General features: G+C 39.2%; 1 protein-coding gene and 1 pseudogene across 12 annotated transcripts in view; one reads left to right on the forward strand and one right to left on the reverse strand.

Annotated features, from left to right (window-relative positions):
* The window catches only part of TNFSF4 (TNF superfamily member 4), a 322,273-nt gene that overhangs the window by 281,525 nt on the left and 14,714 nt on the right, over positions 1-26,034 (reverse strand). The gene's annotated exons all lie outside the window — the stretch shown is intronic.
* LOC100623192 lies at positions 5,837-8,824 on the forward strand (annotated as a pseudogene).

Genomic DNA, 26,034 nt, shown 5'->3' on the forward strand with positions numbered 1-26,034 from the left:
CTTCCATTGATAGTTTTCTAGTGGCTATATTGTTTATCACTGGGACTGAAAAGGCAAATTTTTCCCTATCTTCTGGGTGTAAAGGAATTGTGAAAAAAAAGTCTTTTAAATCCAGTATGATTAACAGCCAGCCTGCTGGTCTCATACTAGTAGATGGGAAGCCTGGCTGAAGGGCACCCATAGGCTGAATTACAGCATTTACTCCTCTTAAATCTGTTAACAATCTCCATTTTCCTGATTTTTTCTGTATAACAAACACTGGCGAATTCCAAGGAGTAAAGGATTGTTCTATATGGCCCCTCTCTAACTGTTCTTGGACAAGATTATTTAAAACTTATAATTTTTCTGAAGAAAGAGGCCACTGCTCAACCCAAACTGGTTTTTCTGTAGTCCATTTTAATCGAATAGGTTCAGGAGAAGTATAACGGTTTTTACCAGCAGTGGCCATTAATGAAAAGGCCGATGTCCCACACCAGTTTTTTCCACTTTAATCTCAGATTCGACAGGTTTGCAGCCCTGTTTCACTAACTTTTTTTGGCTTTGATGACTATATTGATCTACTGGTGCTAGGTAAATTTCTGCATGCCATTATTGTAATAAATCTCTCCCCCAGAGATTAATAGCGAGTTGAGCAACATAAGGTTTCAATTTAGCTGGCTGCCCATCCGGTCCTTCACAATTAAGCCATTGGACACTCCTTTTGAGACCTTCTGTTCTTCCTAACCCAGTGACTTCAATATCAGCTGGCTGAAGAGGCCAGGTGTCTGACCAATGTAAATGGCTAATGATTGAAACAACAGCCCCAGTATCAATTAGTCCTCTAAAAGATTTCCCATTTATGATAACTTGACAAGTGGGTCGTTCCTCTAGGACCTTTTCGGATAAGAACACTCCTGCCCCTCTTGTGGTATTAAATCGCTTCTGTCTAAAATTATTCCTTTTTTTTTTCTTCTGTACTCTAGGTAAAATTAAGATTTGAGTAATCCAATCCCCTTTATTAACCTTCCAAGGGATTGCAATGGAAACCATCACCTGTACTTTATCATCCCCTATATTATCCAATGTACCGGTATGAACTCGAACTCCTTGTTCCGTTAGCCCTGCCCTTCCTATTATCAATCCTACCCTATCAGTTGGTAATAGTTTTTCTAATTTGGTTGTAATAGGAGTTTCACTGGGAAATAGAATTAAATCCTGTAAACTAAGGGGATCTACTGTGATGTTAAATGCTTGTACAGGTGTAGTCCCAGGGAACCTCGCTTCAGTTGAGAGTTTGGCTTTTGTTCTGAACAGGGAAAGCTTCCTTGGTTGACGGGGCTGGAAGCTTGCCCCAAGGAGAGTTTCCCAACAAGGGGGTTCCATCTTTATGAAAGATGGACCGGCACTGACTAGCCCAGTGGTATCCTTTATTACATCTTGGGCATAGTCTGGGCTGTTTATTATTGTAACTAGAAGGTGCTGAAACTCCGAGAAAGGAAGGTCGGGCTCATGGAGGAGCACGACATTGTTTTTCAGTATGTCCTGTCTTGCCGCAATTAAAACATTTTTCTAAAAATTTGTCTTTTAAATTAGCCATCGCTTGAGCTAGCATTGAGGCCTTAAAGGACTCCATCTCTACTCCCTGACAGGCTTTAATATATTCAGCAATGTTAGCCTTTCCCTTTAAAAATTCTATGGCCTTTTTGCAATCAGTATTCACATTTTCATATGCTAATAATTGAAAAATAGTATCAGACACCTCAAAATTAGTCATTTGTCGTTTTAACGCCTCTTGTAAACGAGCTAAAAATTCAGTATAAGGGTCCTTAGGACCTTGTAGGATCTCTTGAAAAGAAGTATTTATTTGGCCCTTAGATTCAATTTTATCCCATGCTGTTAAGCAACATTGTTTGATTTGTTCAATGGCCAAATCATTCATCCTCATTTGATCCTGAAGATTACTCCAAGGACCAATCCCTAATAACTGTTCCATTGTAATCGGAAGATTTTGAGCCTGATTACGAGTAGCAGCAATTTGGGCATGATCTTGCCACCAAGACTTAAATTCTAAGTATTCACTAGAAGATAGCACAGCACAGGTTAAGCTATGACAATCAGCAGGAATCATATGGTTTCCTTCAGCTACTCCCTGCATGATTCCTTTTGTAAAGGGAGAATTAACACCATAATTTTGAACAGCGTGTTTTAATTCTTTAAGAATTTTAAAAGGAAAGCGCTCATGAATGAACTCATAAACTCCATCAGGATTGGCAGGATCGATGCCTGGAGTCATCGTCTCCCTGACAGTTACTGGAAAGGCTAAACGTATGGCATCCAAATCGCCTTCCCTTCAAGCCTGTAAAATTCCCTGTTGAATGGATGATAGATGGCATTCAGGAAGAGCACTCATTTCCTTTGCAACCCTAGAAGTAGAGGCTTAATGAGTCCTCATCACCTTACTCCTAATAGGAGGCAATTGAGGAATATCAGTATCCAAAATTGGAGCCGAAGGCTCAGGAGCCAAACATTCTCTATGATAGTTTTGCTCAGGGACTACATATTTAGGTTCCTCCAACAAAGGCGCAAACTCCCCTTCTTCATCCTCCTCTAACTTCCCTGAAGTCTGTAGAGGTTCTAAAACTGATTTGATTAAGCTCCAAGTATTCCAAATAGAGGAATTGAAACACCCTTATCATGCAATGTCCTAAGCTCCATTCCTACGTTTTCCCATATGTTTAAATCTAACGTTTCTAAGGTAAGAAACCAATCACAGTGTTTCTCAATAGTCTTAAAAAGTTCTGAGAGCTTATTTTCAATTATTTTTATGCCCCCCTTTTTAAGGAGTTGTGTTAACAAACAAATATAAGAATTACGGTTTCCTGCAATTACCTTATTTCCCATTTAATCCCGTAAATACCTGAGAGAGAGAACTTATCCGCAGGATTTTTTTTTTTTTTTGAGTGTGGCCACGCAAAATTCCTCCCTTCTTCTCAGGGCTCCATAGCACTTCCACGAAATACCGCTGTACTCACGGCCCTTCGTTCCTCATGCCTACCTGTTTACCCGCCCCACATTGGGCGCCACTTGCCGAGGCCAGCTCAGCAGGATGGGGCTGAAGAACAGATACTACAGAACTTAAGGAATAAATAACAAAACAGCAAGACAAAAATATCAAGACACAGAGAGAGAGTAAAGGTGGGATCCCTGGAGACTCAAGGTCTCAGGAACCAAAAGCCCCGCCTCCAGAAACCACACTGCTTTTATTGTGTTTCTTAAATGAGATCACGTGAGGAGGGGCTATTGGAGGGTAATCAAGGAAAATCAGAGAAACATGTCTCTCAACAATCAAGGCAGAAAATTAGGGAAACATGTCTCGCAACAGATACAGACTTACACAGACAGAGAACAAACCGGTGGCTACCAGTGGAGAGGGAAAAGGTGCAGGGCTCAAAAGAGGAAGGGGATTAAGAGGTACAAAATACTATGTATAAAATAAATAAGCTACAAGAATATATTGTACAATACAGTGAATAGAGCCAATATTTTATAACTTTAAATGGAGTATCATCTATAAAGTCTTGAATCACTGTTGTATGCTTGAAATTAATATAATATTGTACATCAACTATATTTCATTTTTAAAAACCTACTTCTCTGATTGTCACTAACCCCTAGAGTGCTGGCCAGAGTAGGAATAACACCACTCTTGTCCTTTCGTTTAAGTGAAACCAGAGCAGTTTAACTCTAACCACCACCCAGCAGGCTCCTCATTCTTCATCCCATGAACCACTTTCTCTCCTACCTGTCCTTTCCATATTTTCCCTCTCTACACATTTTTTTCTTCTCATCATTTTCCTCTTTTTCTGCCCCTTTCCTTTCCTTCTCTTTTCTTTTTTTCTTTTCTTTGCTTTTTAGGGCCACACCCACAGCATATGGAGAATCCCAGACTAGGGGTCAAATCAGAGCTACAGCCACTGGCCTACACCACAGCCACAGCAACGCAGGATCCAAGCCGATCTTCAACCTACACCACAGCTCAAGGTAACACCGGATCTTTAACCCACTTAGTGAGGCCAGGGACTGAACCGCCACCTTCATGGTTACTAGTCAGATTTGTTTCCACTACATCACAACGGGAACTCCTCCTTTCTCTTTTCTCATTCTCTACCTCAGTCTCATTTCCTGCCCCCCCTAACTCCTCCCATCCCTTGCCATTCAGAGGCTATAAAATCAAGTCCAAAGATAAATTGTTATTGCTTGCTTTGAGAACTCTGTTTTACTGTTTAAAGTGGGTGCTTTGGACATTTTCTATTTTTACTCTAAAATATAAATTTATTTTTCTATGTGTGGGTGTACATGGATGTGTGTCTGTGCCTACGTTGTGTTCATGGTGTTCTCCACGGGGATTAGCAAACCTTGAAAGAGAAAAGGGATGCCCACTTTAGAGTTTTACTTTGGACAAGCCCTTTCAAGTCTCCTTGAACTCAATTATCTCTTCTGGTTGTACAGAGAGCTGTAGATAGAGTCCTGAGGAGGGGGCTGATGAATTCTTACAATGTTCACTAAAACCAGTCCTGTCCACATTAAGCAGCCCCAAAAGACAGATCAAGATGCTGGAGTTCCCAATTGCTCCAAAGTGGGACCGGGGAGTGAACTGTGTGTGGCAGCCTGGCAATGAGGAGTGAGAAGAAACTAGTGGTATGCTGATAATATTTAACAACTGGGCTGGGGAAAGTGGAAGGAGAGGAGTAAAAATCTCTGAGTTGTAGCATCTGATGATTTCTATGGTGTAGATGCTCCTGTCATAACCAATTTCAAGCTGCTACCATGGAATCACTGAACACTGAGTTGGCAGTCAATGCACAGTAAGTAAGCCCACTGCGAAATGATATTTCCACTGTGTAAATACAGTAGATTCAAATAACCTCAAAAGATAGATAATATTAAATGTTGCTAAAACAATTAGAAGGTGAAGAGTTTTTAGTATTTTTAACTTTGTTAACAGCACGACTTACTTAAGTGCAAGTATACGTAATTTAATTTTTAATAATGGCTATATTTGACAACCAGCTTGCAAAATTCCTAAAAATGTTAACACTCTACTCTTACAATCTGGTATAAGCCAACACCCCTTCAGGAAAGTCAACGCTTGTCATCCAGTTATATGGAAAACGGCTGGCTATTCAGATCAAATGGGATTTTAAAGGCTGCAGAAATAATAGAAGAAGGCCTTCTTACAAGTATGAAGGAAAACTAGCATGAAGGGAAATTCCCATTGTCGTTGGCATTTGTGCATAAAGATTGCACTTCATTGGCCAGAAGAATATTGTTTCAGGGCCTGTGATGCACCAGACACAGCCTCTACCACCAGCTCAGCTCCTTCAATCATCACTTTCATCAAAGCCCTCCACACTGTGCCTCTCCAACTTATCTCCAGTAACTTTTACTTTGCCCAAACTGACTTAAGCATTGTTTCCCTGAGCACATATCTCCTTAGCTTCATTCAACCTGGCTTTTGTTCCCTGCTGAGAAGCCCTTTGCCCTCCTCTCTTTCCAAGTGTTGCCCACATTTCGGGAACTAGCTTGGATCCTATCTCCAGCTTCTCAGCCTCAGGACCCATGCTCCTGCGGCTCTGGTTAACTGCATGTCTCTTAATCTGTACTCTGTGTGTACATACCCACCATGTATTTAATTCCCAACCAAATTTTTAGTTCCAGGAGTTCCCACTGTGGCTTAGCAGAAAGGAATCTGACTAGTATCCATGAAGACAGCAGGTTTGATCCCTGGCCTCACTCAGTGGGTTAAGGATGTGGCATTGCTGTTGAGCTGTGGTATAGGTCACAGATGAGGCTCAGATCCTGTGCTGCTGTGGTTGTGGTACAGACCAGCAGCTACAGCTCCATTTCAATCCCTAGCCTAGGAACTTCCATAAGTCATGGGCGTAGCCCTAAAAAGACAAAAATAGAAATAAAAATTTAGTTCCTGGAGAAGAGGAACCAACATTCATACCCCCCTTTATTGGCTTTTCATCAGCACCTAGTTCTAGCTGCTTCTATCATGGTTTTGGAAACTTACTAAGAGCTCTCCTCTTCTGAGGAGACTGGATGGGCTTAAAGGATGCAGTCTTTTCTCTAAAAAGGGCAGTCTGACAAGATAAGAAAGTCTTGGCAAGTTGTACTCCCAGCTTTACTCCTAATTAATTATCAGACACAGCTGTGTCACCACTCAATGAAGGATTATACTCAGGGCTGATTTTCCAGTCACAATTTACTGTATCCCTACCAGACGTAACTCTCTGGCACCCCAAGTCCCCTACCCAATGCCTCCACCTCCCCATCCCAACCACTCAAACCTGCCCCTCGTGTGCCTTAGACCTTTCTACCACCCAGCAACTAAAGGTGTTTTAAAATGTGCCCAGGATTTTGTTTTTTTAGGTATGATGAGGACAAGAGATCAGGGGACGCTTATCACAAAAAAGATAGTTGGTTACTCACACTCTGAAGATTGGGAGCATGCCACACCACACAGGGCCACACAGGGAAGCACCAGAGTTAGCCAGGTGGCAGATGGAGTGAGGGGAAAGCATAGCCAAAAGCCTTTGTAATGGTTTTCACAGGAAGGAATGAGCAAGGCAGGGTAAGCAGCTGAGCAGGCTTAGGAATGGACAGTTAAGTGATAGAGGGCTCTGGGCTGTAGAGGTGGTCCCTAGTTTTCTGGTACCTGGCCCTGAGGTGATTTAGGACAGAGGTCATGTCCCAGACTTTAGGAGCCTGATAAAGAGGGTAATTCAGGGCTATGCACTTGGGATTGGTATGCATATCAAAGGCATGCCTGCAGGCAAGTTGTTTGTTATCTCTAGGAATTAGCTAACCCTAAGAGGGACAGACTCCCCCCAGTCAGCAACACCTCCAAATGTCAAAGCACACAAAATACAGAAAATAAAAAATATAATTAAAACAAAAGAGTCAATGCCTAGCACAACATGAGGAGTCTCCCATAGGTTGCCCTAACATTTGTTGAGCACCAGGCCAAAATACTTAGTGAGGCTCACATACCAAATGTACAAATTCCCTGAACTTATAAATCAAGCTCACTGTTAAATAAATAAAATATTTTCAATCCACTGTCCTTGACAATTGTATCAATCATATTCTTGGCAATCAGTATGCAATCCCAAATGTAATCATGAGAATCTCTGACTCAAATCCCACAGTATAAAATGTCTAACCGAAATTATTTTACTTACTATAAAGTTACAGGGATTAATGAAATATCAGGTTTCTTTGTTCGAAGTTGAAATTCAATCTGGTTTGATGACACTAGTTATTGTATACTGAGCAGCACTTGGATCAGCAGCTATGCCATTGTTTAATTAAACATTGAAAAAAACAGGTTAAGGGATTAGAAAAAAATTAGTGATGAATTTAAAAAGCTGCTATTTTGAAAAGAAAAGCAAAATAGATATCTGGAAAATCTGACCTTCTCCAAAAAGAGAGAAATATATACCTAATGTTGCACTTAGAAAGGGGACATAAGCACAATCTGGAGAGAATTTTTAAAGCACTTCAAGATACAAATGCAATGCAAAATTTTATTAAATTTGACAATGATAGATTATTTAGTATGTACCAAAATTAACAAAAGAAATTTTTTTAAAAAATCAATAACTATAGAAGAAACTTTTAAAGTTGCCCCCAAAATTCTAGACTCAAATGGTAACTCCTAAGTTATATAACTCAGCACATATAATAATAAAAGAAACAAGGGACCTGTGGTCCAGGAATTGGATCTGCTGCTGCTGCTGCTGCTGCTGCTGCTACTGCTGCTATGGGCAGGCCTCATGCCATCTCCTACCCCTCAGCCCCCAGAGTAAGCCCAGCCTCCCTCAAGGAAAGACAGGAAAATGCCTTAAAAAAAAAAAAAAAGACCAGTGAGAGGAAGAAGGCAGAGAACCGCCGGAATATGAAAAACAACTAAGAGCATCAAGAAGCACTATTGACTTAGCTAAACACCTATGTAATGTTTCAATGGAATGTGATGAGTGTCAGAGGCAGCAAAAAAAATAGAACATTTTGCTATTTTTGTAATTCTGTATGGAGGTTCTGCACAGTGTGGGAAAATAAAGTGCACGATGAAGTCTTCAGACTATGTCATAAAATATGCTGGTGTCTACGGTACTGGCCTTGCAATATGGGCGCAATCTGTGACTTTCTCTGAAGCTTGGGTTTGTCATGGTAGGAAGTGTCTCAGGACACATGCCTGTGCCTGCCCACTTCCTGATGCTGAGTATGTGGAATGTGAATGGGGTATCTGGGACCATGGAGGGAGGATCTTCGGTTGTTCTTTTTGACATAACTTTCTCTGTGAAGATGATCAGTTTGAACATCAAGACAGCTGCCAAGTTTTAGAGGTGGAAACATTTAGATGTGTTTCATGCAATCAGCTTGGTCAGCACTCCTGTCTCCGTTGTAAGGCTTGTTTCTGTGATGATCACACAAGGAGCAAGGTGTTTAAACAAGAAAAAGGAAAACAGCCTCCCTGCCCGAAATATGGACATGAAACTCAGGAAACCTTAGCATGTCAATGTGCTCCCTGAAGTTTGGCTGGTAGACTGGAGGTGAAGAGAGAGATGGAGCTTCTGGGTATGATGCCTTTTGGAAGAACCTTGCCTCTGATAACTATGGTGATACCGACTAGCACAATGAGGGAGAAGATGACTATGAAGCAGAGGATGATGAAGAGGAAGAAGAAGGTGAGAAGGATTCAGATGCTGAGTCATCAGATTTGTTTACTAACTTGAATTTAGGAAGGACCTGTGCCAGTGGTTATGCTCGCTATGAGTAACAAGGGAAATAGGAGAGCTGTTTGCTTGTTGGTGACCTTGTCTGAGGAACTGGAATGTGTGTGCCCGACAAATTGTGTGTGGGTGTTCAAAAGTATGTGCTGCCACTTAGCCTTGTGTGAAAGACAGGTCACATTTACTGGGGCAAGGAGTAGGGTGTAGCATTTTAATAGAAACTGTTAAGTTGCCATTTTTATTTTAAAAGACACTGCTTATAAAAACATTCTGTCTGATTCTGTAAAATGTAATGGGTAAAATGAATTATTATATTTTTCCATGTTTGTCTACAGGATAAAAGTCAGATGTTATTTGCTAAATTTTCATTAAACATTCACGTTATCTTAAGTAGCTAAAAAAATAAGAGAAAAAATTCCTCATTCATTTTGCAAATTGAGGGTAACGCTTATGCCAAAACTTTAAAAAATAAACCATAAACCACTTGTACTTATAAATAGTGATGTAAAGGTCCCACAAAAATGTCCATAAACCAAAATTAGTGGTGTATTTCAAGGTTGAATACACCATGACAAACAGATTATTTTTAGGATTGAAAATGTGGTTCAACATAAGGAAACCTATTAATATACTTCATTTCACTAATAGAGTAACAATGAAAAAGCATATTATCAGCTCAATAGATTCTAAAAATATATTTGTTAAAATCCAGTATCCAGGAGTTCCCTCATGGCTCAGCAGGTTAAGGATCTGGCTTTTTCACTGCTGTAGCTCTGGTTACAGCTGTGATGCAAGTTCCATCCCTGGCCCAGGAACAAACTTCCACATGCCATGGGCACGGACCCCAAAAATAAAAAAATTTTTTTAAAAAAAGACACAAACTAAAAACAGGTCTCGGTTTTGGAAGAAACTTAGTATAAGGCAAAAGCAGCATTTAAATTAGAGTAATTAAATTAATGTTGTAAAAATTTTCTCTACCAGTCAGCAAAGATTAAAAAGATTGATAACACTGTTTGTTGGCAAAGGAATAAGGAGATAAACAGGCTTTCTGATACAAAGATATTGGTAATATAAATTTGATATTGGTAATCAAACTTCCCAGAGCAACTAAGTAATAGAATGCCTTAGTCTACAGTATAGGTGAGCTCTTTGGGAAAGCAGAAGAAAAAGGCACATAGCACACACTACCAAATTCTTTCATGCCCTAAATTTTCCTAACCAAGAAATCCCATCTCAAGCCTTGCCCAAATACCAAAATCGAAAAATTCTTTATGTAAACCAACCTTTGCAAATCAATACCTGCTCCACCCAACACTTTCCTCCAACAAAGCAAGGCTATAGAATCAGTTCAGGCTCAACCAATTCCCTAGCCTTCTAACCAACTAACTATTGTGCTCTAGTGCATTTTAAGGGAAAACATGTTTGTATACAAACAGTGAACTAGAAAACAGTATTTACCTTTGGGATACTTTTGGGTTTCTTTGATTATTTACATTTTCTATTTTTTTCTACAAAGAATATGGATAATTTGTAAGTTTTTTTTAACTTAAATTTTTAAATTACACTCAAGGCCACAGACATAATATTAACCAACTTTCTCTTGGGAGATGCTACAGACCTATGTTGACATCTTCCACTCTGAATATGGTACCCTATGTCAGCATGAAGAAGTTACGGAGAAAGAAACCTCATCCCCAATTCCCAAGGAGCGTCTTGAATGTGAAGTCTCTCAGAGGGTAGTTATTAGGGAACTGTTGACCGAAACCACTCACTCTGGCCAGGTATGAAAATAACCATTTGCATAAGTTGTCTCACAATAGGAGATCCCTATAAGGAACACAGAACTAACAAGCTGCCTCCAAAACCAACCAAAAAATTCATAAGGGACAAAAAGAGTAAAAGAGACACCAGCTCATAATATGTTCTGCCAACCTCCCAGAAACCCTCACGATGTATATACCACCAAGAAGGGCCCTGAGTGGGACAAAAAATGAGCATGAGCACGAGGACTGACCAGAGACAACTCAGAAAACTAACCCCACCACCATAAAACCTGAAATTGTGATCCACAAGGCAGAGCAGTCCTCCTGAGTCCCCTTAGCCTGCTGCTTTCTGTTCAAGCACCCCTTTACAACAAAGGGGTTTGTTTTATCAGTACATGTGTCTCCTCAGACAATTCATTTCCAAGTGTTAGAAGGCCTCATTTTGAGATCCTAGAAGAGGGTCTTCTCCCAAAAACAGAAAGAAAGCATAGGGTAGGTGTCAGTCATTGTATTGTGGCAGAAGCAGTTGAAATAAAAGTGAAAAAAAGAATGCAAAAGAAAACGCAGTCAAGAATAAGTTCACCAAAGCCTACTTCTTTTGCTGATGGCAATGAAAAACATGGGACAAGATACAGAAAAGAACTACCAAAGGACTCTGAAAAAATAAAGAAAACGAGTCACAAATTAAGAGCAATTTGTGCAGGAGTAGGGCCCTCTTATATTTCTTCTCTTATCTCAGAGTTTGGCAGTCACATGGTAGAGTTGCAGTGGTGGTAATGCAGATAGCTAAGACTTCAAGAAAAATTCCTATCTGGAAAGACGAGTAGAAAAAAGGGACAGGGACTTCTTGAGCTAAGACTATGGGAGAGCATCTCTCTTTCTCCCTGTCTCTTGCTCTCTCTGTCTCAGTTCCCTCAGAATTTGCCAAGGGTGGTACCCTAGCCAAGCCAATCAGGGTGGAAAGTGGCATTGTCAGCTAACATCTCAACAGAAACCTTATTTTTCTGGTCAAACAGAGGAAAAGACTCTTGTGCCCCCCCTCAAAATTGAAGTAAATCACTGGGTAAATTTTCTCTTTTTTCTCTCTCCACTTAGCAACAAAAGTGGTCCTAATTACAAGAACTGTATAGCAGCACAGGCAGCAAGATTTCAAGAGACTCCTCATCTGACCAGAGGACCAAGAATAGGGAACCCTGCAGGTGGATGAATGAGGGGAAATCCTGGAGAGAAAGAGCACTCCTAATTCTGTGTATAAACAGGCACAAGATCCAGGCTTACCCCTAAACTGCACAAGCATGTATTCGTATTCAAAGCGGCCTAGCAAATGTTCCAAAAACTGAGATGATGTTGGAACTATCACTCCCAGAATATAGTCAGAGTATCTGAAATAAACCAAGTGGATGGCCTGTTAAAACAATCAAACAGTTCAACATTGTGTGGAGGATTTTAATGGCAACCATTCAAATTCAATATTTAAAATGTCCAGGATATAATCCAAAATTACTCAACACACAAAGAACCAAATAAAGATGACAAATTATCAAGGAAAATTCAGTCAACAAATGTAACCCACCAAGACGACCAGGGTATTAGAATAATCAGGCAAAAACTTTAAAGCAGCTATTATAACTATACTACATGAGTAAAGATTAACACTCTTGAAAAAAAGGAAAAAACAAAATATGGGCAGAGAAAAAGGAAATGTTAAAAAAAAAACTTACAAAACCAAACATACACTTAACACATAATTGATCATTTGCGCTCTTTGACATTACCCAAATGAACTGAAAATTCTGTGCATACAAAAACCCACCCAAGAATTTTTACAGCAGCTTTCCTCATAATTGCCAAATTAAAAGCCACCAAAATGTCTTTTGGTAGGTGAATGGATAAACTGTTACATCCACACAATAAACTATTTTCAGCACTTAAAAGAAATAACCTATCGAGCCATGAAAAGACATAGGAGTAACTTAAATGCATATATCTACATGGAAGAAACTAATCTGAAAAGGCTACATACTGTATGATTCTAACAATAAAACATTCTGGAAAGTCAAAACTATGGAGACAGTAAAAAAAAAAAATCAGTGGTTACTAGGGTTTAGAGGAGAGGAAGGAATGAATAATGGGGCATATAGGACTTTCAAGGCAATGAAATTATTCTATATGAAACCATAATAGCTATACTTGTCATTATAATTTGTCAAAAGCCATGGAATGTACAACACAAGAGTGAACCCTAATGTAAACTATGGATTTTGGGTGATAATGATGTCTCACTGTAGGCTCATCAATTGTAACAAAAGTTCCACTCTGGTGCCAGATGGGTCAAGGAGATTAGGCATGTACAGGGGAAAGCAGATGTATGTAGAAAATCTCTGTACTCTCTGCTCATTTGAGCTATGAACCTAAAAAATGCTCTAAAAAGTGAAGACTATTTTTCAAAAATTTTACAGAATGAAATGGAAACTTTAGAAGTGAAAAAATACAATGTTTGAAATGCAAGTGATGGGCTCAATAGCAAAGTGAAGAAGAAAGAAAAGAGTCAATGAACATAATGAAAGATCAATAGAAAGGGGAAACAGGGAACAAAAGACAAAGAAGACAAATAGAAAATTAATAATTAAATAAACTCAAGCATATCAGTAGTTACATTAAATGTAAATGGTCTAAGTTTACTAATTTAACAGAGAATTTGTCAGATTGGATTAAAAATTAACACTACTGGGAGTTACCGTAGTGGCTCAGTGGAAATGACTATGACTAGTATCCATGAGGATGCAGGTTTGATCCCTGGCCTCACTCAATGGGTTAAGGATCCGACATTGCTGTGAGCTGTGGTGTAGGTCATAGACATGGCCTGGATCCCATGTTGCTGTGGTTGTGGTGTAGGTCAGCAGCTACAGCTCCGATTCAACCCCTAGGTAGAAACTTCCACATGCTCCAGGTGTGGATCTAAAAAATAAAAATAAAAAAATAAGCATTATGGGGAGTTCCCGTCGTGGTGCAGTGGTTAACGAATCCGACTAGGAACCATGAGGTTGCGGGTTTGGTCCCTGTCCTTGCTCAGTGGGTTAACGATCCGGCGTTGCCGTGAGCTGTGGTGTAGGTTGCAGACGCGGCTCAGATCCCGCATTGCTGTGGCTCTGGCGTAGGCCGGTGGCTACAGCTCCGATTCAACCCCTAGCCTGGGAACCTCCATATGCCACGGGAGCGGCCCAAGAAATAGCAACAACAACAACAACAACAAAACACAAAAGACAAAAAAAAAAAAAAAAAAAAAAAAACCATTATGGAAATATATGCTATATAAAAGAAACCTAATTTTAAAATGAGACATCAATGTGTTAAATGTAAAAGAATGGAAGAATAGAATGCAAACAATAATCAAAAGAAAAATGGGGTATGGTGACAAAATGGACTTCAAGGACTATTACCAGGACACTTAAAAAAAGATATTACATTGTTCCCTTGTGGTACAGTGGATTAAGGATTTGGCATTATTATTGCAGCAATCCAGGTCACTACTGTGGTGTAGGTTCAATTCCTGGCCTGGGAACTTCCACATGCCATGGGTGTGGCAAAAAAGAGAGAGAGAGAGAAAGAGAAAGATACTATGTAATAAGAAAAGAGTGAATTCACCAGAAAAACATAAAAATCTTAAATGTGTATGTGTCTATTATGAAAACTTTCAAAAACTTAAAACAGATACAGATAGAATTGAAAAGAGGAGATAAATAAATCCAAAAATTATCTTAGACTTCAGCATTTCTCTCATAGTAGTTGACAGAAGTAGACAAAAAAATCAGTACCAAGATAGAAAACCTGAACACCATTATAAACCAGTTGACCTAATTCACCTTTATAGCATACTCTACCCAAAAACAGTACAAAACAATTTTTTAAAGTACACATGGGATATTCACCATGACACACTACATTCTGGGCTATTTAACAAATCTTAACACGTTTAGTATAATTCAAACCATACAAAATATCTTTTTGGAACATAATATGATTAAATTAGAAATTTACAAAAGAGGAGTTCCTGTCAGTGGTTAAGGACTTCAACTAGGAACCATGAGGTTGCAGGTTCAATCCCTGGCCTTGCTCAGTGGGTTAAGGATCCAGCATTGCTGTGAGCTGTGGTGTAGGTCACAGATGCAGCTGGGATCCTGTGTTGCTGTGACTCTGGCATAGGCCGGCAGCTACAGCTCCGATTGGACCCCTAGCCTGGGAACCTCCATATGCTGTGGGTACAGCCCTTGAAAAGACAAAAAGACCAAAAAAAAAAAAAAAAAAGAAAGAAAAAGAAATTTATGAAAGAAAGACATCTAGTAAATCTCTAAATATTTTGAAATGAAACAACACACTTCTAAGTTAACCACAGGTCAAAGAAAAAGCCACAAATGAAATTCAGGGGAAAATGAAACTACAGTATATCAAAATTTGTGGGAGACACTTAGAGCAGTAATTCAAACTTGATTTATAGCATTAAATGCTTATAATGGAAAAGAAGAATGTATCAAATCAATGTTATAGTCTTGCACCTTAAAAAAATAGAAAAAGAGCAAAATAAACCCAAAGCAAGTAGAATAAATGGAATAATTAAGATAAAAGCTGAAACCAATTAAAATTGGAAATTAAAAAAAAAATACCACACTCAATAGTAAAAAACTGAAAGCTTTTTCTCTAAGATCAGGAATAAGACAAGGATGCCCACTCTTGCCACTTTTATTCAGCATAATATTGGAAGTCTTAGCCAGGGCAATCTTCAACTCACAACCTATCTTGCAACTTTCTCATCCTCTCCTCCTACCCCTCCCATGTAGCCTGATGCTAACCTTGACCCAGGTTACTTCAGCCACAAGCCTATATAAAACATACTTCCCACCCACCCTAACCCCCCAATGCTAAGGAGCCTGAGCCTTTTCTTATTGCTCTTGGCCATTTGCTGGTCAGTAAACCTACTTGAAGCCTCAATGCTCTGGACTCTCTTCCTTTATTTACTTCACCTCCGAACACATAGCCCTTTCTCACTTTAACACCATCGACGATAGTACCAAAAATAAGTGAAGTACTTAGGCATAAACCTAACAATATATGAAAAGACTCTACATGCTAAAAACTACTAAAAAGATTGAAAAGAGAAACCGAAGAAGATCCAAATAAATGCAGAGACATACAGTATTCATGAATTGGAAGATTCAGTATTGTTAAGAAGTCAATTCTCCCCAAACTAACCTATAGAGTCAAGACAATCCCAATCAAAATTCCAGCAGGACTTTCATTTAGATGCAGACAAGCTGATGCAAAATTTTATGTAGAAAGCCAAAGGAATCAGAATAGTTAAAATACAGACACACACACACACACACACACACACACACACACACACATACACACACAAGAAAATCATAAAATAAGAACAGAGTTGGAGACCTCATACTATCTAATTTCAAGATTTCTAGACAGTGTGATAGTGTTAAAAAGGACAGAAGTATAGATCCATGAAAGAGAAGTGACAGTACAGAAATAAACCCTTATATTTATGGTCAGTTGATTTTTGACAAAACTATGAAAGAAGTTCAGTGAAGCGATTATAGTATTTTTAACAAATGGTGCTGAAACACTTAGACATTTAGAAACAATACATGATACACACACACACACACACACACACACACACACATAAGAAAGATGGACCTTGGAGTTCCCATTGTAGCTCAGCAGGTTAAGAATCCAACAGTTTCTGAAGATTCAGGTTCAATCTCTGGCCTTGCTCAGTGGGTTTAGGATCTGGTGGCATAGGTCGCAGATGTGGCTCAGTTCCTGCGTTGCCATGGCTATGGCATTGGCCAGCATCTGTAGCTCCCATTTGACCCCTGGACCAGGAACTTCCATATACCACAGGTTCAGCCATTAAATAAATAAATAAATAAATTTCTTTAAAAAAAAAAAAAGATAGACCTTGACCTTATACAAAATCAACTCATAGACCTAAATGTAAAATATAAAACTAAGAAAATTCTAGAAAAAAAGGTAGCTTGCATTCTCATCACAAGAAAAAAAAATTCTATATGTCCATTGAAGATGTTGACAAGACTTATTGCAGTGACCATTTTGCAATATATACAATTATCAAATCATTTTGCTGTATACCTGAAACTAATATAATGTTGTGAATCAATTCTATCTTTTTTTAAAAAGTAGTTTGCTCTTCTGTATCTGAGAATCCTCCCCTAACAGACAAACGCTTACAATTATCTCACTTGGAGTGGATACCTCACAAAAGAGAAGACGCCCATCCTCCTTAAAACCTATCCCGAACACCTCCTATTTCAATTAGACCCATAACAAGGGTTAAATTTCAGAATGTTCTGATGGCCTGGATGTGGTAGCAGATTCTGAGTAAAATTGGTGCTGAGTCCAGGTTCCCAGATTTGCCCCTCCTTACAGGCAATCACTACTTGCTCTTTAGAGTATGGACCAAGATAATCTATATATTATGTCTTCACTAAACACCTATTATAAAACAGGCTGAGGTATACATAGCTCCCATCTCTGCCCTTGTTTATTTTCAGTAGTTGAAAATGTAATCCTTTGACCCAGCTTCTGGCTTCAATTTAGGATGCAAGGCCAAAGTACAAATACAAACTCCAGCTTGGAAGGGAAGGTGGATAAGTTTGTTCTCAAAGAATCTGTCTCCTTGACAAACACGCAGCCCAGCTTCTCAGTTTTTATTCACTGCTATCAGGAAATATTTATTAAGTAATCACAGCAGATTTACTGGGCAAGAAAAGCAGATCATATGTTACGCAACCACAAGAAAATACAAAGCCAGAGTCCCCAGCATTACAGTCTAGATGAAAAGTAATCAAACACCTTAACGTTTTCACAAATCGTGTTTACTGGAGCAATTCTAAACTCTATTCATTGGGTGACATATCTCTGTGTGACTAAATTTTCTAGGCTCCAAATTGGCAAGGTAGCCAGACAGAGAGCATCCCCTAAAATTCAGATTGTTTCTGAGGGAAGTAGGTGTTGTACTTATGCTGGAGGAAGACAAAATGGACTTTGAAAGAGCAGATGATTAGTTTAGAGTCGATCATCTAGCAACCGATCTCGGTAAAGTAGTAAGCATAGCTGGCACTACCTCAAGTCTCCACCTGTCCCACTGGCAGGTATTGTTGGTGACAAAGGTAAAATGCAGGAGTGTGGCCCATCATTGCTATAAAAAGTACTCAAACCTTCCTGATTTGAGTTAGTTGTTTCTTAATAGGTAAAAAATTATTTTTATCATATGCTTGAATAATAATGTAAACAAAAAAAGGAATGGGAAAGAAGAAATGTCTAGGGGAACGAGGATAGCAAAGGGATGAAAAAATAGAGAGGAGGCAGGAAAGAGAACATTACACTATAAGCTTATTGAGGCTTTAGAGCAATGCCTTGCATAGTGCCTTGCAATTAGAGGGAAATGCTTACTGAATGGATGAATGAATAATACACAAACAGGAAAAAGAGGAGAGAAATAAGATATAACAATAAATCAACTTTTTAAATAGCTTTAACTCTTTAAATACTAACGAATCTTGGAGTTCCCACTGTCATACAATGGGATCAGAGGCATTTCTGCAGCACCAGGATGCAGGTCCAATTCCCTGCCCAGCACAGTGAGTTAAAAAATCCAGCATTGCCACTGCTGCAGCTCAGAAATCCTCCCTGCCCAGGAACTCCATATGCCATGGGGCAGCCAAAAAAAAAAAGCAAATTTGCTTTTATATAAAAATATAACACTAGTGATGTTCCTTCCCAGATCCTCCAATCAGAAAAGCTTACTTTCTTTTTTTTTTTTTTTGTCTTTTTTGTTGTTGTTGTTGTTGTTGCTATTTCTTGGGCCGCTCCCGCAGCATATGGAGGTTCCCAGGCTAGGGGTTGAATCGGAGCTGTAGCCACCGGCCTACGCCAGAGCCACAGCAACGCGGGATCCGAGCCGCGTCTGCAACCTACACCACAGCTCACGGCAACGCCAGATCGTTAACCCACTGAGCAAGGGCAGGGACCGAACCTGAAACCTCATGGTTCCTAGTCGGATTCGTTAACCACTGCGCCACGACGGGAACTCCAGAAATGCTTACTTTCTATTGTTTATCCTCTATTAGCTATGAACCAGCCACACATTGGACCCAGCTCCCTTCATGACCAGGGTATTTATCCCAGAGGTGGGGCCATGGAACAGAATAAGGTTAACAGGTGCCATTAGCCCCAAACCCATGGTTTGGATTTCAGTGGAATTGTACTCTCAAATAATATGAGATGGAAATGAAGGCTGAATGCTTATCAACAAGAACTGACTACATACCTTGGTGGGCAGATACCCAGAAAAATAAACCAAAGGTATAAGATTAAATTCTGGCTTCTAATCCACATATCTAAATTTTATAAAATGTTTTGATTACCTATCTGCCCATGGGGACTCCTGGGGAAGAATATCACTGACTGGATAATACATGTAAATACTTTGTTTATATAACCTTAATTGTCTACCTCTCTGAAAAATGAAAGAATTTAGAGACACTGGAGCTCAGCATCAAAGGACTACGACAATCCTCTTAGAACATAAAGATCCTTCATTTCAACAGCTAAACCCCAGCCACTGCTAAAGAAAGTGCTCAGAAAGTTTATGAGAACAAATCTCAAATAAAGAGGAACTGCCTCTGCCAAATGCCCCATTTCTCCCACCAATATTTAGATGCTACCTAAGCATCACCCATGTAGTCCAAAGGCTATCTGAGACAATGCTGGCAGAAATGAACAACAGTTACCATAGATATGTTAAGAAGAATTCTTCTATTGAAGAGTCTGAAAATTATCTCTCGAATTTAGTTTTTGAAACTGTAGTGATGAAAAACAGTGGTTGAGAATCTGGAGCCTAATGTTTATTGAAGTTATCTTGGCCCATACTCTTTCTGAAGCAAGCAGTAATTCCCTAGAAGAAGGGGCAAAACTGGGCACGTGAACTCAGCATTAGTTATACTCAGAGACCTACTATCATGTCCAGGCCATCATAACATGCTGAAATTTAACCCTAGTTATGCGTCTAATGGCAGCAGACGTGTCTGGGGTATATTTTTAAGAAGGATGGGTATTCTCTCTTTGTGAAGTGTCTACCCCAGGTGAAGTAACCGCTGCGTTTTCAAGGGAGAAAAAGGCTCCTCAAATACAGAGGTGCAGGAAAGGGAGACTGAATGACTCAAGATTCTCAGTTTCATTTGAGTCCAACCAAAACACCTCATTTCAAGTTTGGGGATCTCATTCCTTTCTGATCAATAACATAACTTTCACATGGAACCTTGGCAAGGCTATGAATTCAACTGATGTAATTCTGCGACCCGCACAATTAAATTTTGCATTTGAGCTTTAACAATATTAGCCCTGTAGCTACAGGAAATAAAAGGTCACTTTAGGACTGCCACTGAAGCTCTCTCTCAAACCAAGAATCGAACCAAGAGCTCAGGGTCTGAGGTTTTCACTTTCTTTCTGCAAGTACTCCACTATACTCAGAAATATCCAACATGCAGCAAGTGATCATTACTTTTGGTGATCACTACAGCCCTATCAGTGAGGCGCAGCAGCCACTTGGGCCTCCAAAGCACATGCATTTCATCGCAATCAGCCATATGTGATGATTTGATTGTGACGCCACTGAATGTCATATATAACTAGCATCGCATCTCCCCTTGGCAAGGGACTCAGACCAAACCAACCACAAAAATCAATCCTTAAGAGTCTTTTTCCTAGGACTACTCCTAGTGCCAATTTCTATTTCAGTCAGGGTCCAATCAAGACACAGAAACCACACAGCAACTCAAACAGGGTAAGTGTAATATAAAGAATTGTTCTCTTGGTAAAAAAGGTGGTTAGCTTCTAAAAGAGTGGAAAAGAGTTTTAGGGTAAGAGAGATGGGCACACACAGACTATGGCTAATCACTCTTATGGCTGAGGGAAAGGAAAGCAAAGCAAAGAGGAAACATCAAAACATAGAGAAAGGCTGCACCAGGCTAAGATTCAGGCCTCTAGGGGGATGGTTCAGCTATTGCAGAAGCATATCACCCACCGCTAAGATAAAGAAGAAACCTTCTGGAAGACATTCACTAGTTAGAGCCATGGGAACAATTCACCACCACAAAGAATATGGCCAGAGCCAGCTATATACTGATTCATTTGCTATCATGTGGAGAGAAAAAAAATTTAGATAAAAAATTTAGATTAAAAAAAGAAAAAAAATTTAGATTAAAAAAAAAAGATAAGTCCCTCCTTCTCCAGCCTTGTGAATCCCTTTAGCACACTCTTCACCTTCAACTGGCTGAAACAAACATAAACCTATCTGGCAGAGATTAAAAAAAAAAAAGGTAGTTTGCAGAGTACAGCTCCAGAACTATAAACTAGGGCAAAGAAAAGTAGATTCAGAACTAAGGGAAAATAAATTAATAACTGACACATCTGAATACAGAGGCTGGGAGTAAGGATGCAGAAAGGTGAACAATTACAAGATATAGTGGGTGGCAGAATCACTTGTGCTTGATGACAAATGTTTTTTTGGAGCTGAGTAAAAGGTGGAATCAAGATGACTTTCTCCTAAGAGAAAAGGAGAAAACTGGGGATACTCAGTCTTGTATCAAATGAGTTTGTTTTGGTGGAGAAGGTAAGGAAGCAAGAATTACATTTTGGGAGTTCCCGTCGTGGCGCAGTGGTTAACGAATCCGACTAGGAACCATGAGGTTGCGGGTTCGGTCCCTGCCCTTGCTCAGTGGGTTAACGATCCGGCGTTGCCGTGAGCTGTGGTGTAGGTTGCAAACGCGGCTCGGATCCTGCGTTGCTGTGGCTCTGGCATAGGCCGGTGGCTACAGCTCCGATTCGACCCCTAGCCTGGGAACCTCCATATGCCGAGGGAGCGGCCCAAGAAATAGCAACAACGACAAAAGACAAAAAAAAAAAAAAAAAAAAATTACATTTTGGACATATTTCATATGTCCAGGACAGAGGTCAAGACATCAAGTGGCAGATAGATGGCAATGCAAATCTTGACTTTGTGTGAAGATAAAAATAAGCATCATTAGCATATGGATGCTATTTAAGGTCACAGAACTAGATGACATCACTTAACAGAGAAAACATCATTAGATAAAAGAATCAAGGAATGTGCCCTGAGAAGCTCCAACACTTAGAAATCAGAGAAGGGGGAGTTCCCTTCATGGCTCAGCGGTTGAGGAACCCAACTAAGATCCATGAGGATGCAGGTTCGATCCCTGGCCTCACTCAGTGGGTTAAGGATCTGGCATTGCCAAGAGCTCTGGTGTAGGTCACAGAGGCAGCTCAGATCCCACATTGCTGTGGCTGTGATGTAGGCTGGCTGCTGTAGCTCCGATTCGACCCCTAGCCTGGGAACCTCCATATGCTGTGGCCCTAAAAAGCAAAAAAAAAAAAAAAAAAAAGAAAAGAAAGAAAAGAAAAAGCAAAAAGAAATCAGAGAAGGGATGAGGAGCCAGTAAAGGAGACAGAGCAGCCAGTGAGCGAGGGAAAAAAAAAAAAACAATCCGTAGAGTTTGGTGTTATGGAAGCAGAGTAAGAAGTGTTTCCCCCCAAAGTAGTCAATTCTGTCAAATACAACCTCCATTGGATTGAACAATATGATTTTTAATGGGCAGAGGAAGAGAAAAAGAGAAAGGAACAGAGAAGCAAGTTGTAGCAGGAAGAAATGTTGGCTCAAGGTAGGACTTTTAAACTACACTGTCCAATATGGGAGCCACTAGTCACAGTTAGTCATCAAACACTTGAAATATGACTAGTGCAAATTGAGATGTGTTATAGGTGTACATTACACACCAGATTTTTAAAACTTACTACAAAAAAGTATAAAATATCTCGTTAATTTTTATATTGATTGTCTAGTAAAATGATAACATTTTCTACATATTGGGATAAATAAAATACAATTTTTACCTCTTCCTTTTCATTCTTTTAACATGGCTATCAAAGAATTTTAAATTATATACGTGGCTCCCTTTATATTCCTGTTAAAGAGAACTATATACTAGAGCATGTTTCTATACTAATAGAATGAGCAGTGGAGATGCAGGGACTGATGTTGTCAAAAGAAAAAGAGTCAACAGAACAGGGAAGACTTTAATAATCCTTGGTAGATGGGAAGGGGTGGGGAAACAATCCTAGGTGGATGGATACTCAGAATGAAAGACAGATGCATGTGGGTGAATATTTGTTATAGCCTTTAAACAGAGACTATTTGGGGGTTTTGTTTGTTTTTTTTTTTTTTTTTTTTCTTTTTTTTTTTTTTTTTGGCCATGCCTGTAGCATGTAGAAGTTCCCAGGCCAGGGATTGAACCCAAGCCACAGAAGTAACCAGAGTCACAGCAGTGACAACACCAGATCTTTAACCCACTGAGCCAGGGAACTCCTCCTAGTCATTCTTTTTAAATGGCCATGAGGCATTTATATCAAGATCTAGGTGACAAATAAAACCTCAATATGCTTCCAAAGAACAGATCATAGTGCAGTAAAACAAGAAATTTTTATAGAAAAAGGCAGCAAACCCAATCTAATCCCATAAACATTATGAAACAGTTTTCTAAATATCTCTTGGGTTAAGAGGAAATCAATGATAAAATACAGAATGTTTAGAAATAACACTACATTTCAAAACTTAAGGGATACCACCAAAGCCTTAACTATAAGAAAAATTCAGAAGTAAATTATTTAAGCATTCAAGAAACTAAAAAATAGAACATCATAGTAAACCAACAGGGAATAGGAGAAAAAAATTAAGTAAAGTAGAAATTAATGAACTAGAAAGCATAGCAAACTGCATAGACCTGATAAATAAAATAGCTTTGTTTTCATTGTTTTGTTTTTGAATACCACAACACAAAAATCATTAGTAAGTTGAACCAAGAAAAATGGGAAGAGAAATGAACGTATATATAATAAGAAAGGGAATGTAACCAAAAATAGATTTAAATTCTAAAATTTCCAACATATGCCAATAAATTAGAAAATCTACATAAAATAGACACATTTTAGGAAGATATAAATTACTAATATTAGCCCAATAATCAGAGAAGAACTTGAAAATGTATCAAAATATCTAACTTCAAAAAAGCACTAGTTCCAGGTTTTTTACCAGAAAGTCCTACATATCTTAAAGAACAGATAATTCCTGAGTTATTTAAATTATTCAGATAATAAAAATTATGACATACTTCCCAGTTTACTAACAAGAAGTTTGTCCTAACACTAAAAACTAACAATACTAGCAAAAATGAAATAAAATAAACCTTGGGTTGTTTTCACTAAGGAATATAAATTTTAAAATCCAAACTAATATATTAGCAAGTCTAATATACTAGACTATAGGATATTTTTGAACAGAAACCCTAGATCAAATTATCTTTAACAGTATAGGTGTTGGAGTTCCTGTAGTGGCTCAGTGGTTAACGAATCTGACTAGGAACCATGAGGTTGTAGGTTCGATCCCTGGCCTTGCTCAGTGGGTTAAGGATCCGGCATTGCCGTGAGCTGTGGTGTAGGCTGCACACCTGGCTAGGATCCCCCCGAGTTGCTGTGGCTCTGGCATAGGCTGGTGGCTGCAGCTCCAATTCGACCCCTAGCCTGGGAACCTCCACAGCCTTAGAAATGGTAAAAAGACAAAAAACAAAAACAAAATGGTATAGGTATTATTTAAGCATTAAGGTATTTCTTGACTCAGCAGGAAGTCTAGAGGTAGCATAAGTTTCAGGACAGGTTATAGTTCAATGACATTACTAAGAATCCAGATTTTTTGCCACCTTCATGCTCTGCCACACTTGAGTATTATGTCATTCCTTGTTTTGTAGTAGCATGACTGCAATACTTCCAATCATCCAGGCATAATTTTCAAAAGATAAAAAACTGATTCCTTTTGATTTTCATTTAGGAGCAAGGACGTTTTCCCCAGAAGTTCCCCTAGTGGGTATCATGCCTCACTAGTAAGAGTTAAATCAAATGCCCATCTCTGAACCAATCCCAGTAAGTGGTATGGTATTGTTTTAGTCTGGAGCATCAGAAACTCCTGGAAGACTTATTAGAACACATATCACAGGGCCCCATCCCGTTTCTGATTCAGTAGGTGTGGTATGGAGCCTGGTAATCTGCATTTCTATTACGTTCTCAGGTAATGCTGATACTGATTATCTTGGACCAATAAGGACTACCTCTGGAGTTAGACCAATGAGGACTATCTCTGTCACCTTCCTCCAGACACCTGGCTGCCCAAAGATAGACACCTGCTTAGAACTTGACTTACACAGCATCTTCAACAAGGAATAATAAATTTGTACAGAAATGGCAGGACAGAGGAAAGTGCTGTTTGAGGCTTCTAAGAGTAATAAGCTGTGGGAAGGTGTATATATATATATATATACATATATATATATATATGCAAGGAAACGAATGAAATAAAGTTTGCTTGCAGATTTCTCTGGTGCCACTTCTGAGCTGCTAAGAGTCTGTCTCCAACAAAAGAATTTAGTTATTGCCTTTAAGAAGAAAGAATGAGCTTTTTCTGGCTTTGATGCTTCTTAATTGCCTTCAGCCCAAAATAATTTTTATGTCAAAGAGACATATTTTGGAGTGACATTCTAGTTTCCTTCGGTTCCACATTTGAAACTTTCTCTTCAGAAAATTTCACATATTAAAAGCTGAGTTGATCACTGCAGAGAGACTTGAGTTGGATGTTGTGAGATATGAGATCAAGCCAAGGGGGAAAAAACATAAATTGGAAGAAGGAGAAAAGAACCAATCTAATTACATTGTTCCATATCTTACTGACTCAATCTCTTAGTCTTAGGAATAGGTCAGTCCAGTTAAATGGCTGTGTTTCATTTAAGGAGGCAGTACTACAGGTGGGCTTCCACCTAAATTTGGTTTCTGTGTAGTCCAAGCAATTGGGTATTTAATAAGGGGTATTCCTGTGGAAATTTAAAAAAAAAAAAAAGTTTAATGGTAGAAAGAAAGTTTAATGGTAGGAGAAACCAGTAGAGAGTAATTCTAGATATGGGGCTTCCTTTGTTAGTGGAGTGGGGATGGCAGTGGCAGTCTTTGATGAATCTCCAGGTTTGCAGTTTGAATGGCTATGATGTTGGGGTTGGATGTCCTGGTGAACTTCCTGAGTGGCGCACATAGCAATGGACATGAAGGATGTCCATATACCACATTGGCTGTGGTGATTTTTCTGAAGTTCATGTCAATTTTTCCAGCTGCAGCTTGCAGTGCTTAGATAAAAGGGCATTTTAGTTCTAGGTGATTCTAAGTCAGAAGCTTGGGAGAAAAATTGATAACAAAAATTTGGTTGCATTTGAAATTAAGAGACTAGCAGCTTAAAACCACCTGCTATGTATGTAGACTGCTGTATCGAAACCTCGTGGGAACATCAAACC

The sequence above is a fragment of the Sus scrofa genome, chromosome 9 (assembly GCF_000003025.6).
Source record: "Sus scrofa isolate TJ Tabasco breed Duroc chromosome 9, Sscrofa11.1, whole genome shotgun sequence".
NCBI lineage: Eukaryota > Metazoa > Chordata > Mammalia > Artiodactyla > Suidae > Sus > Sus scrofa.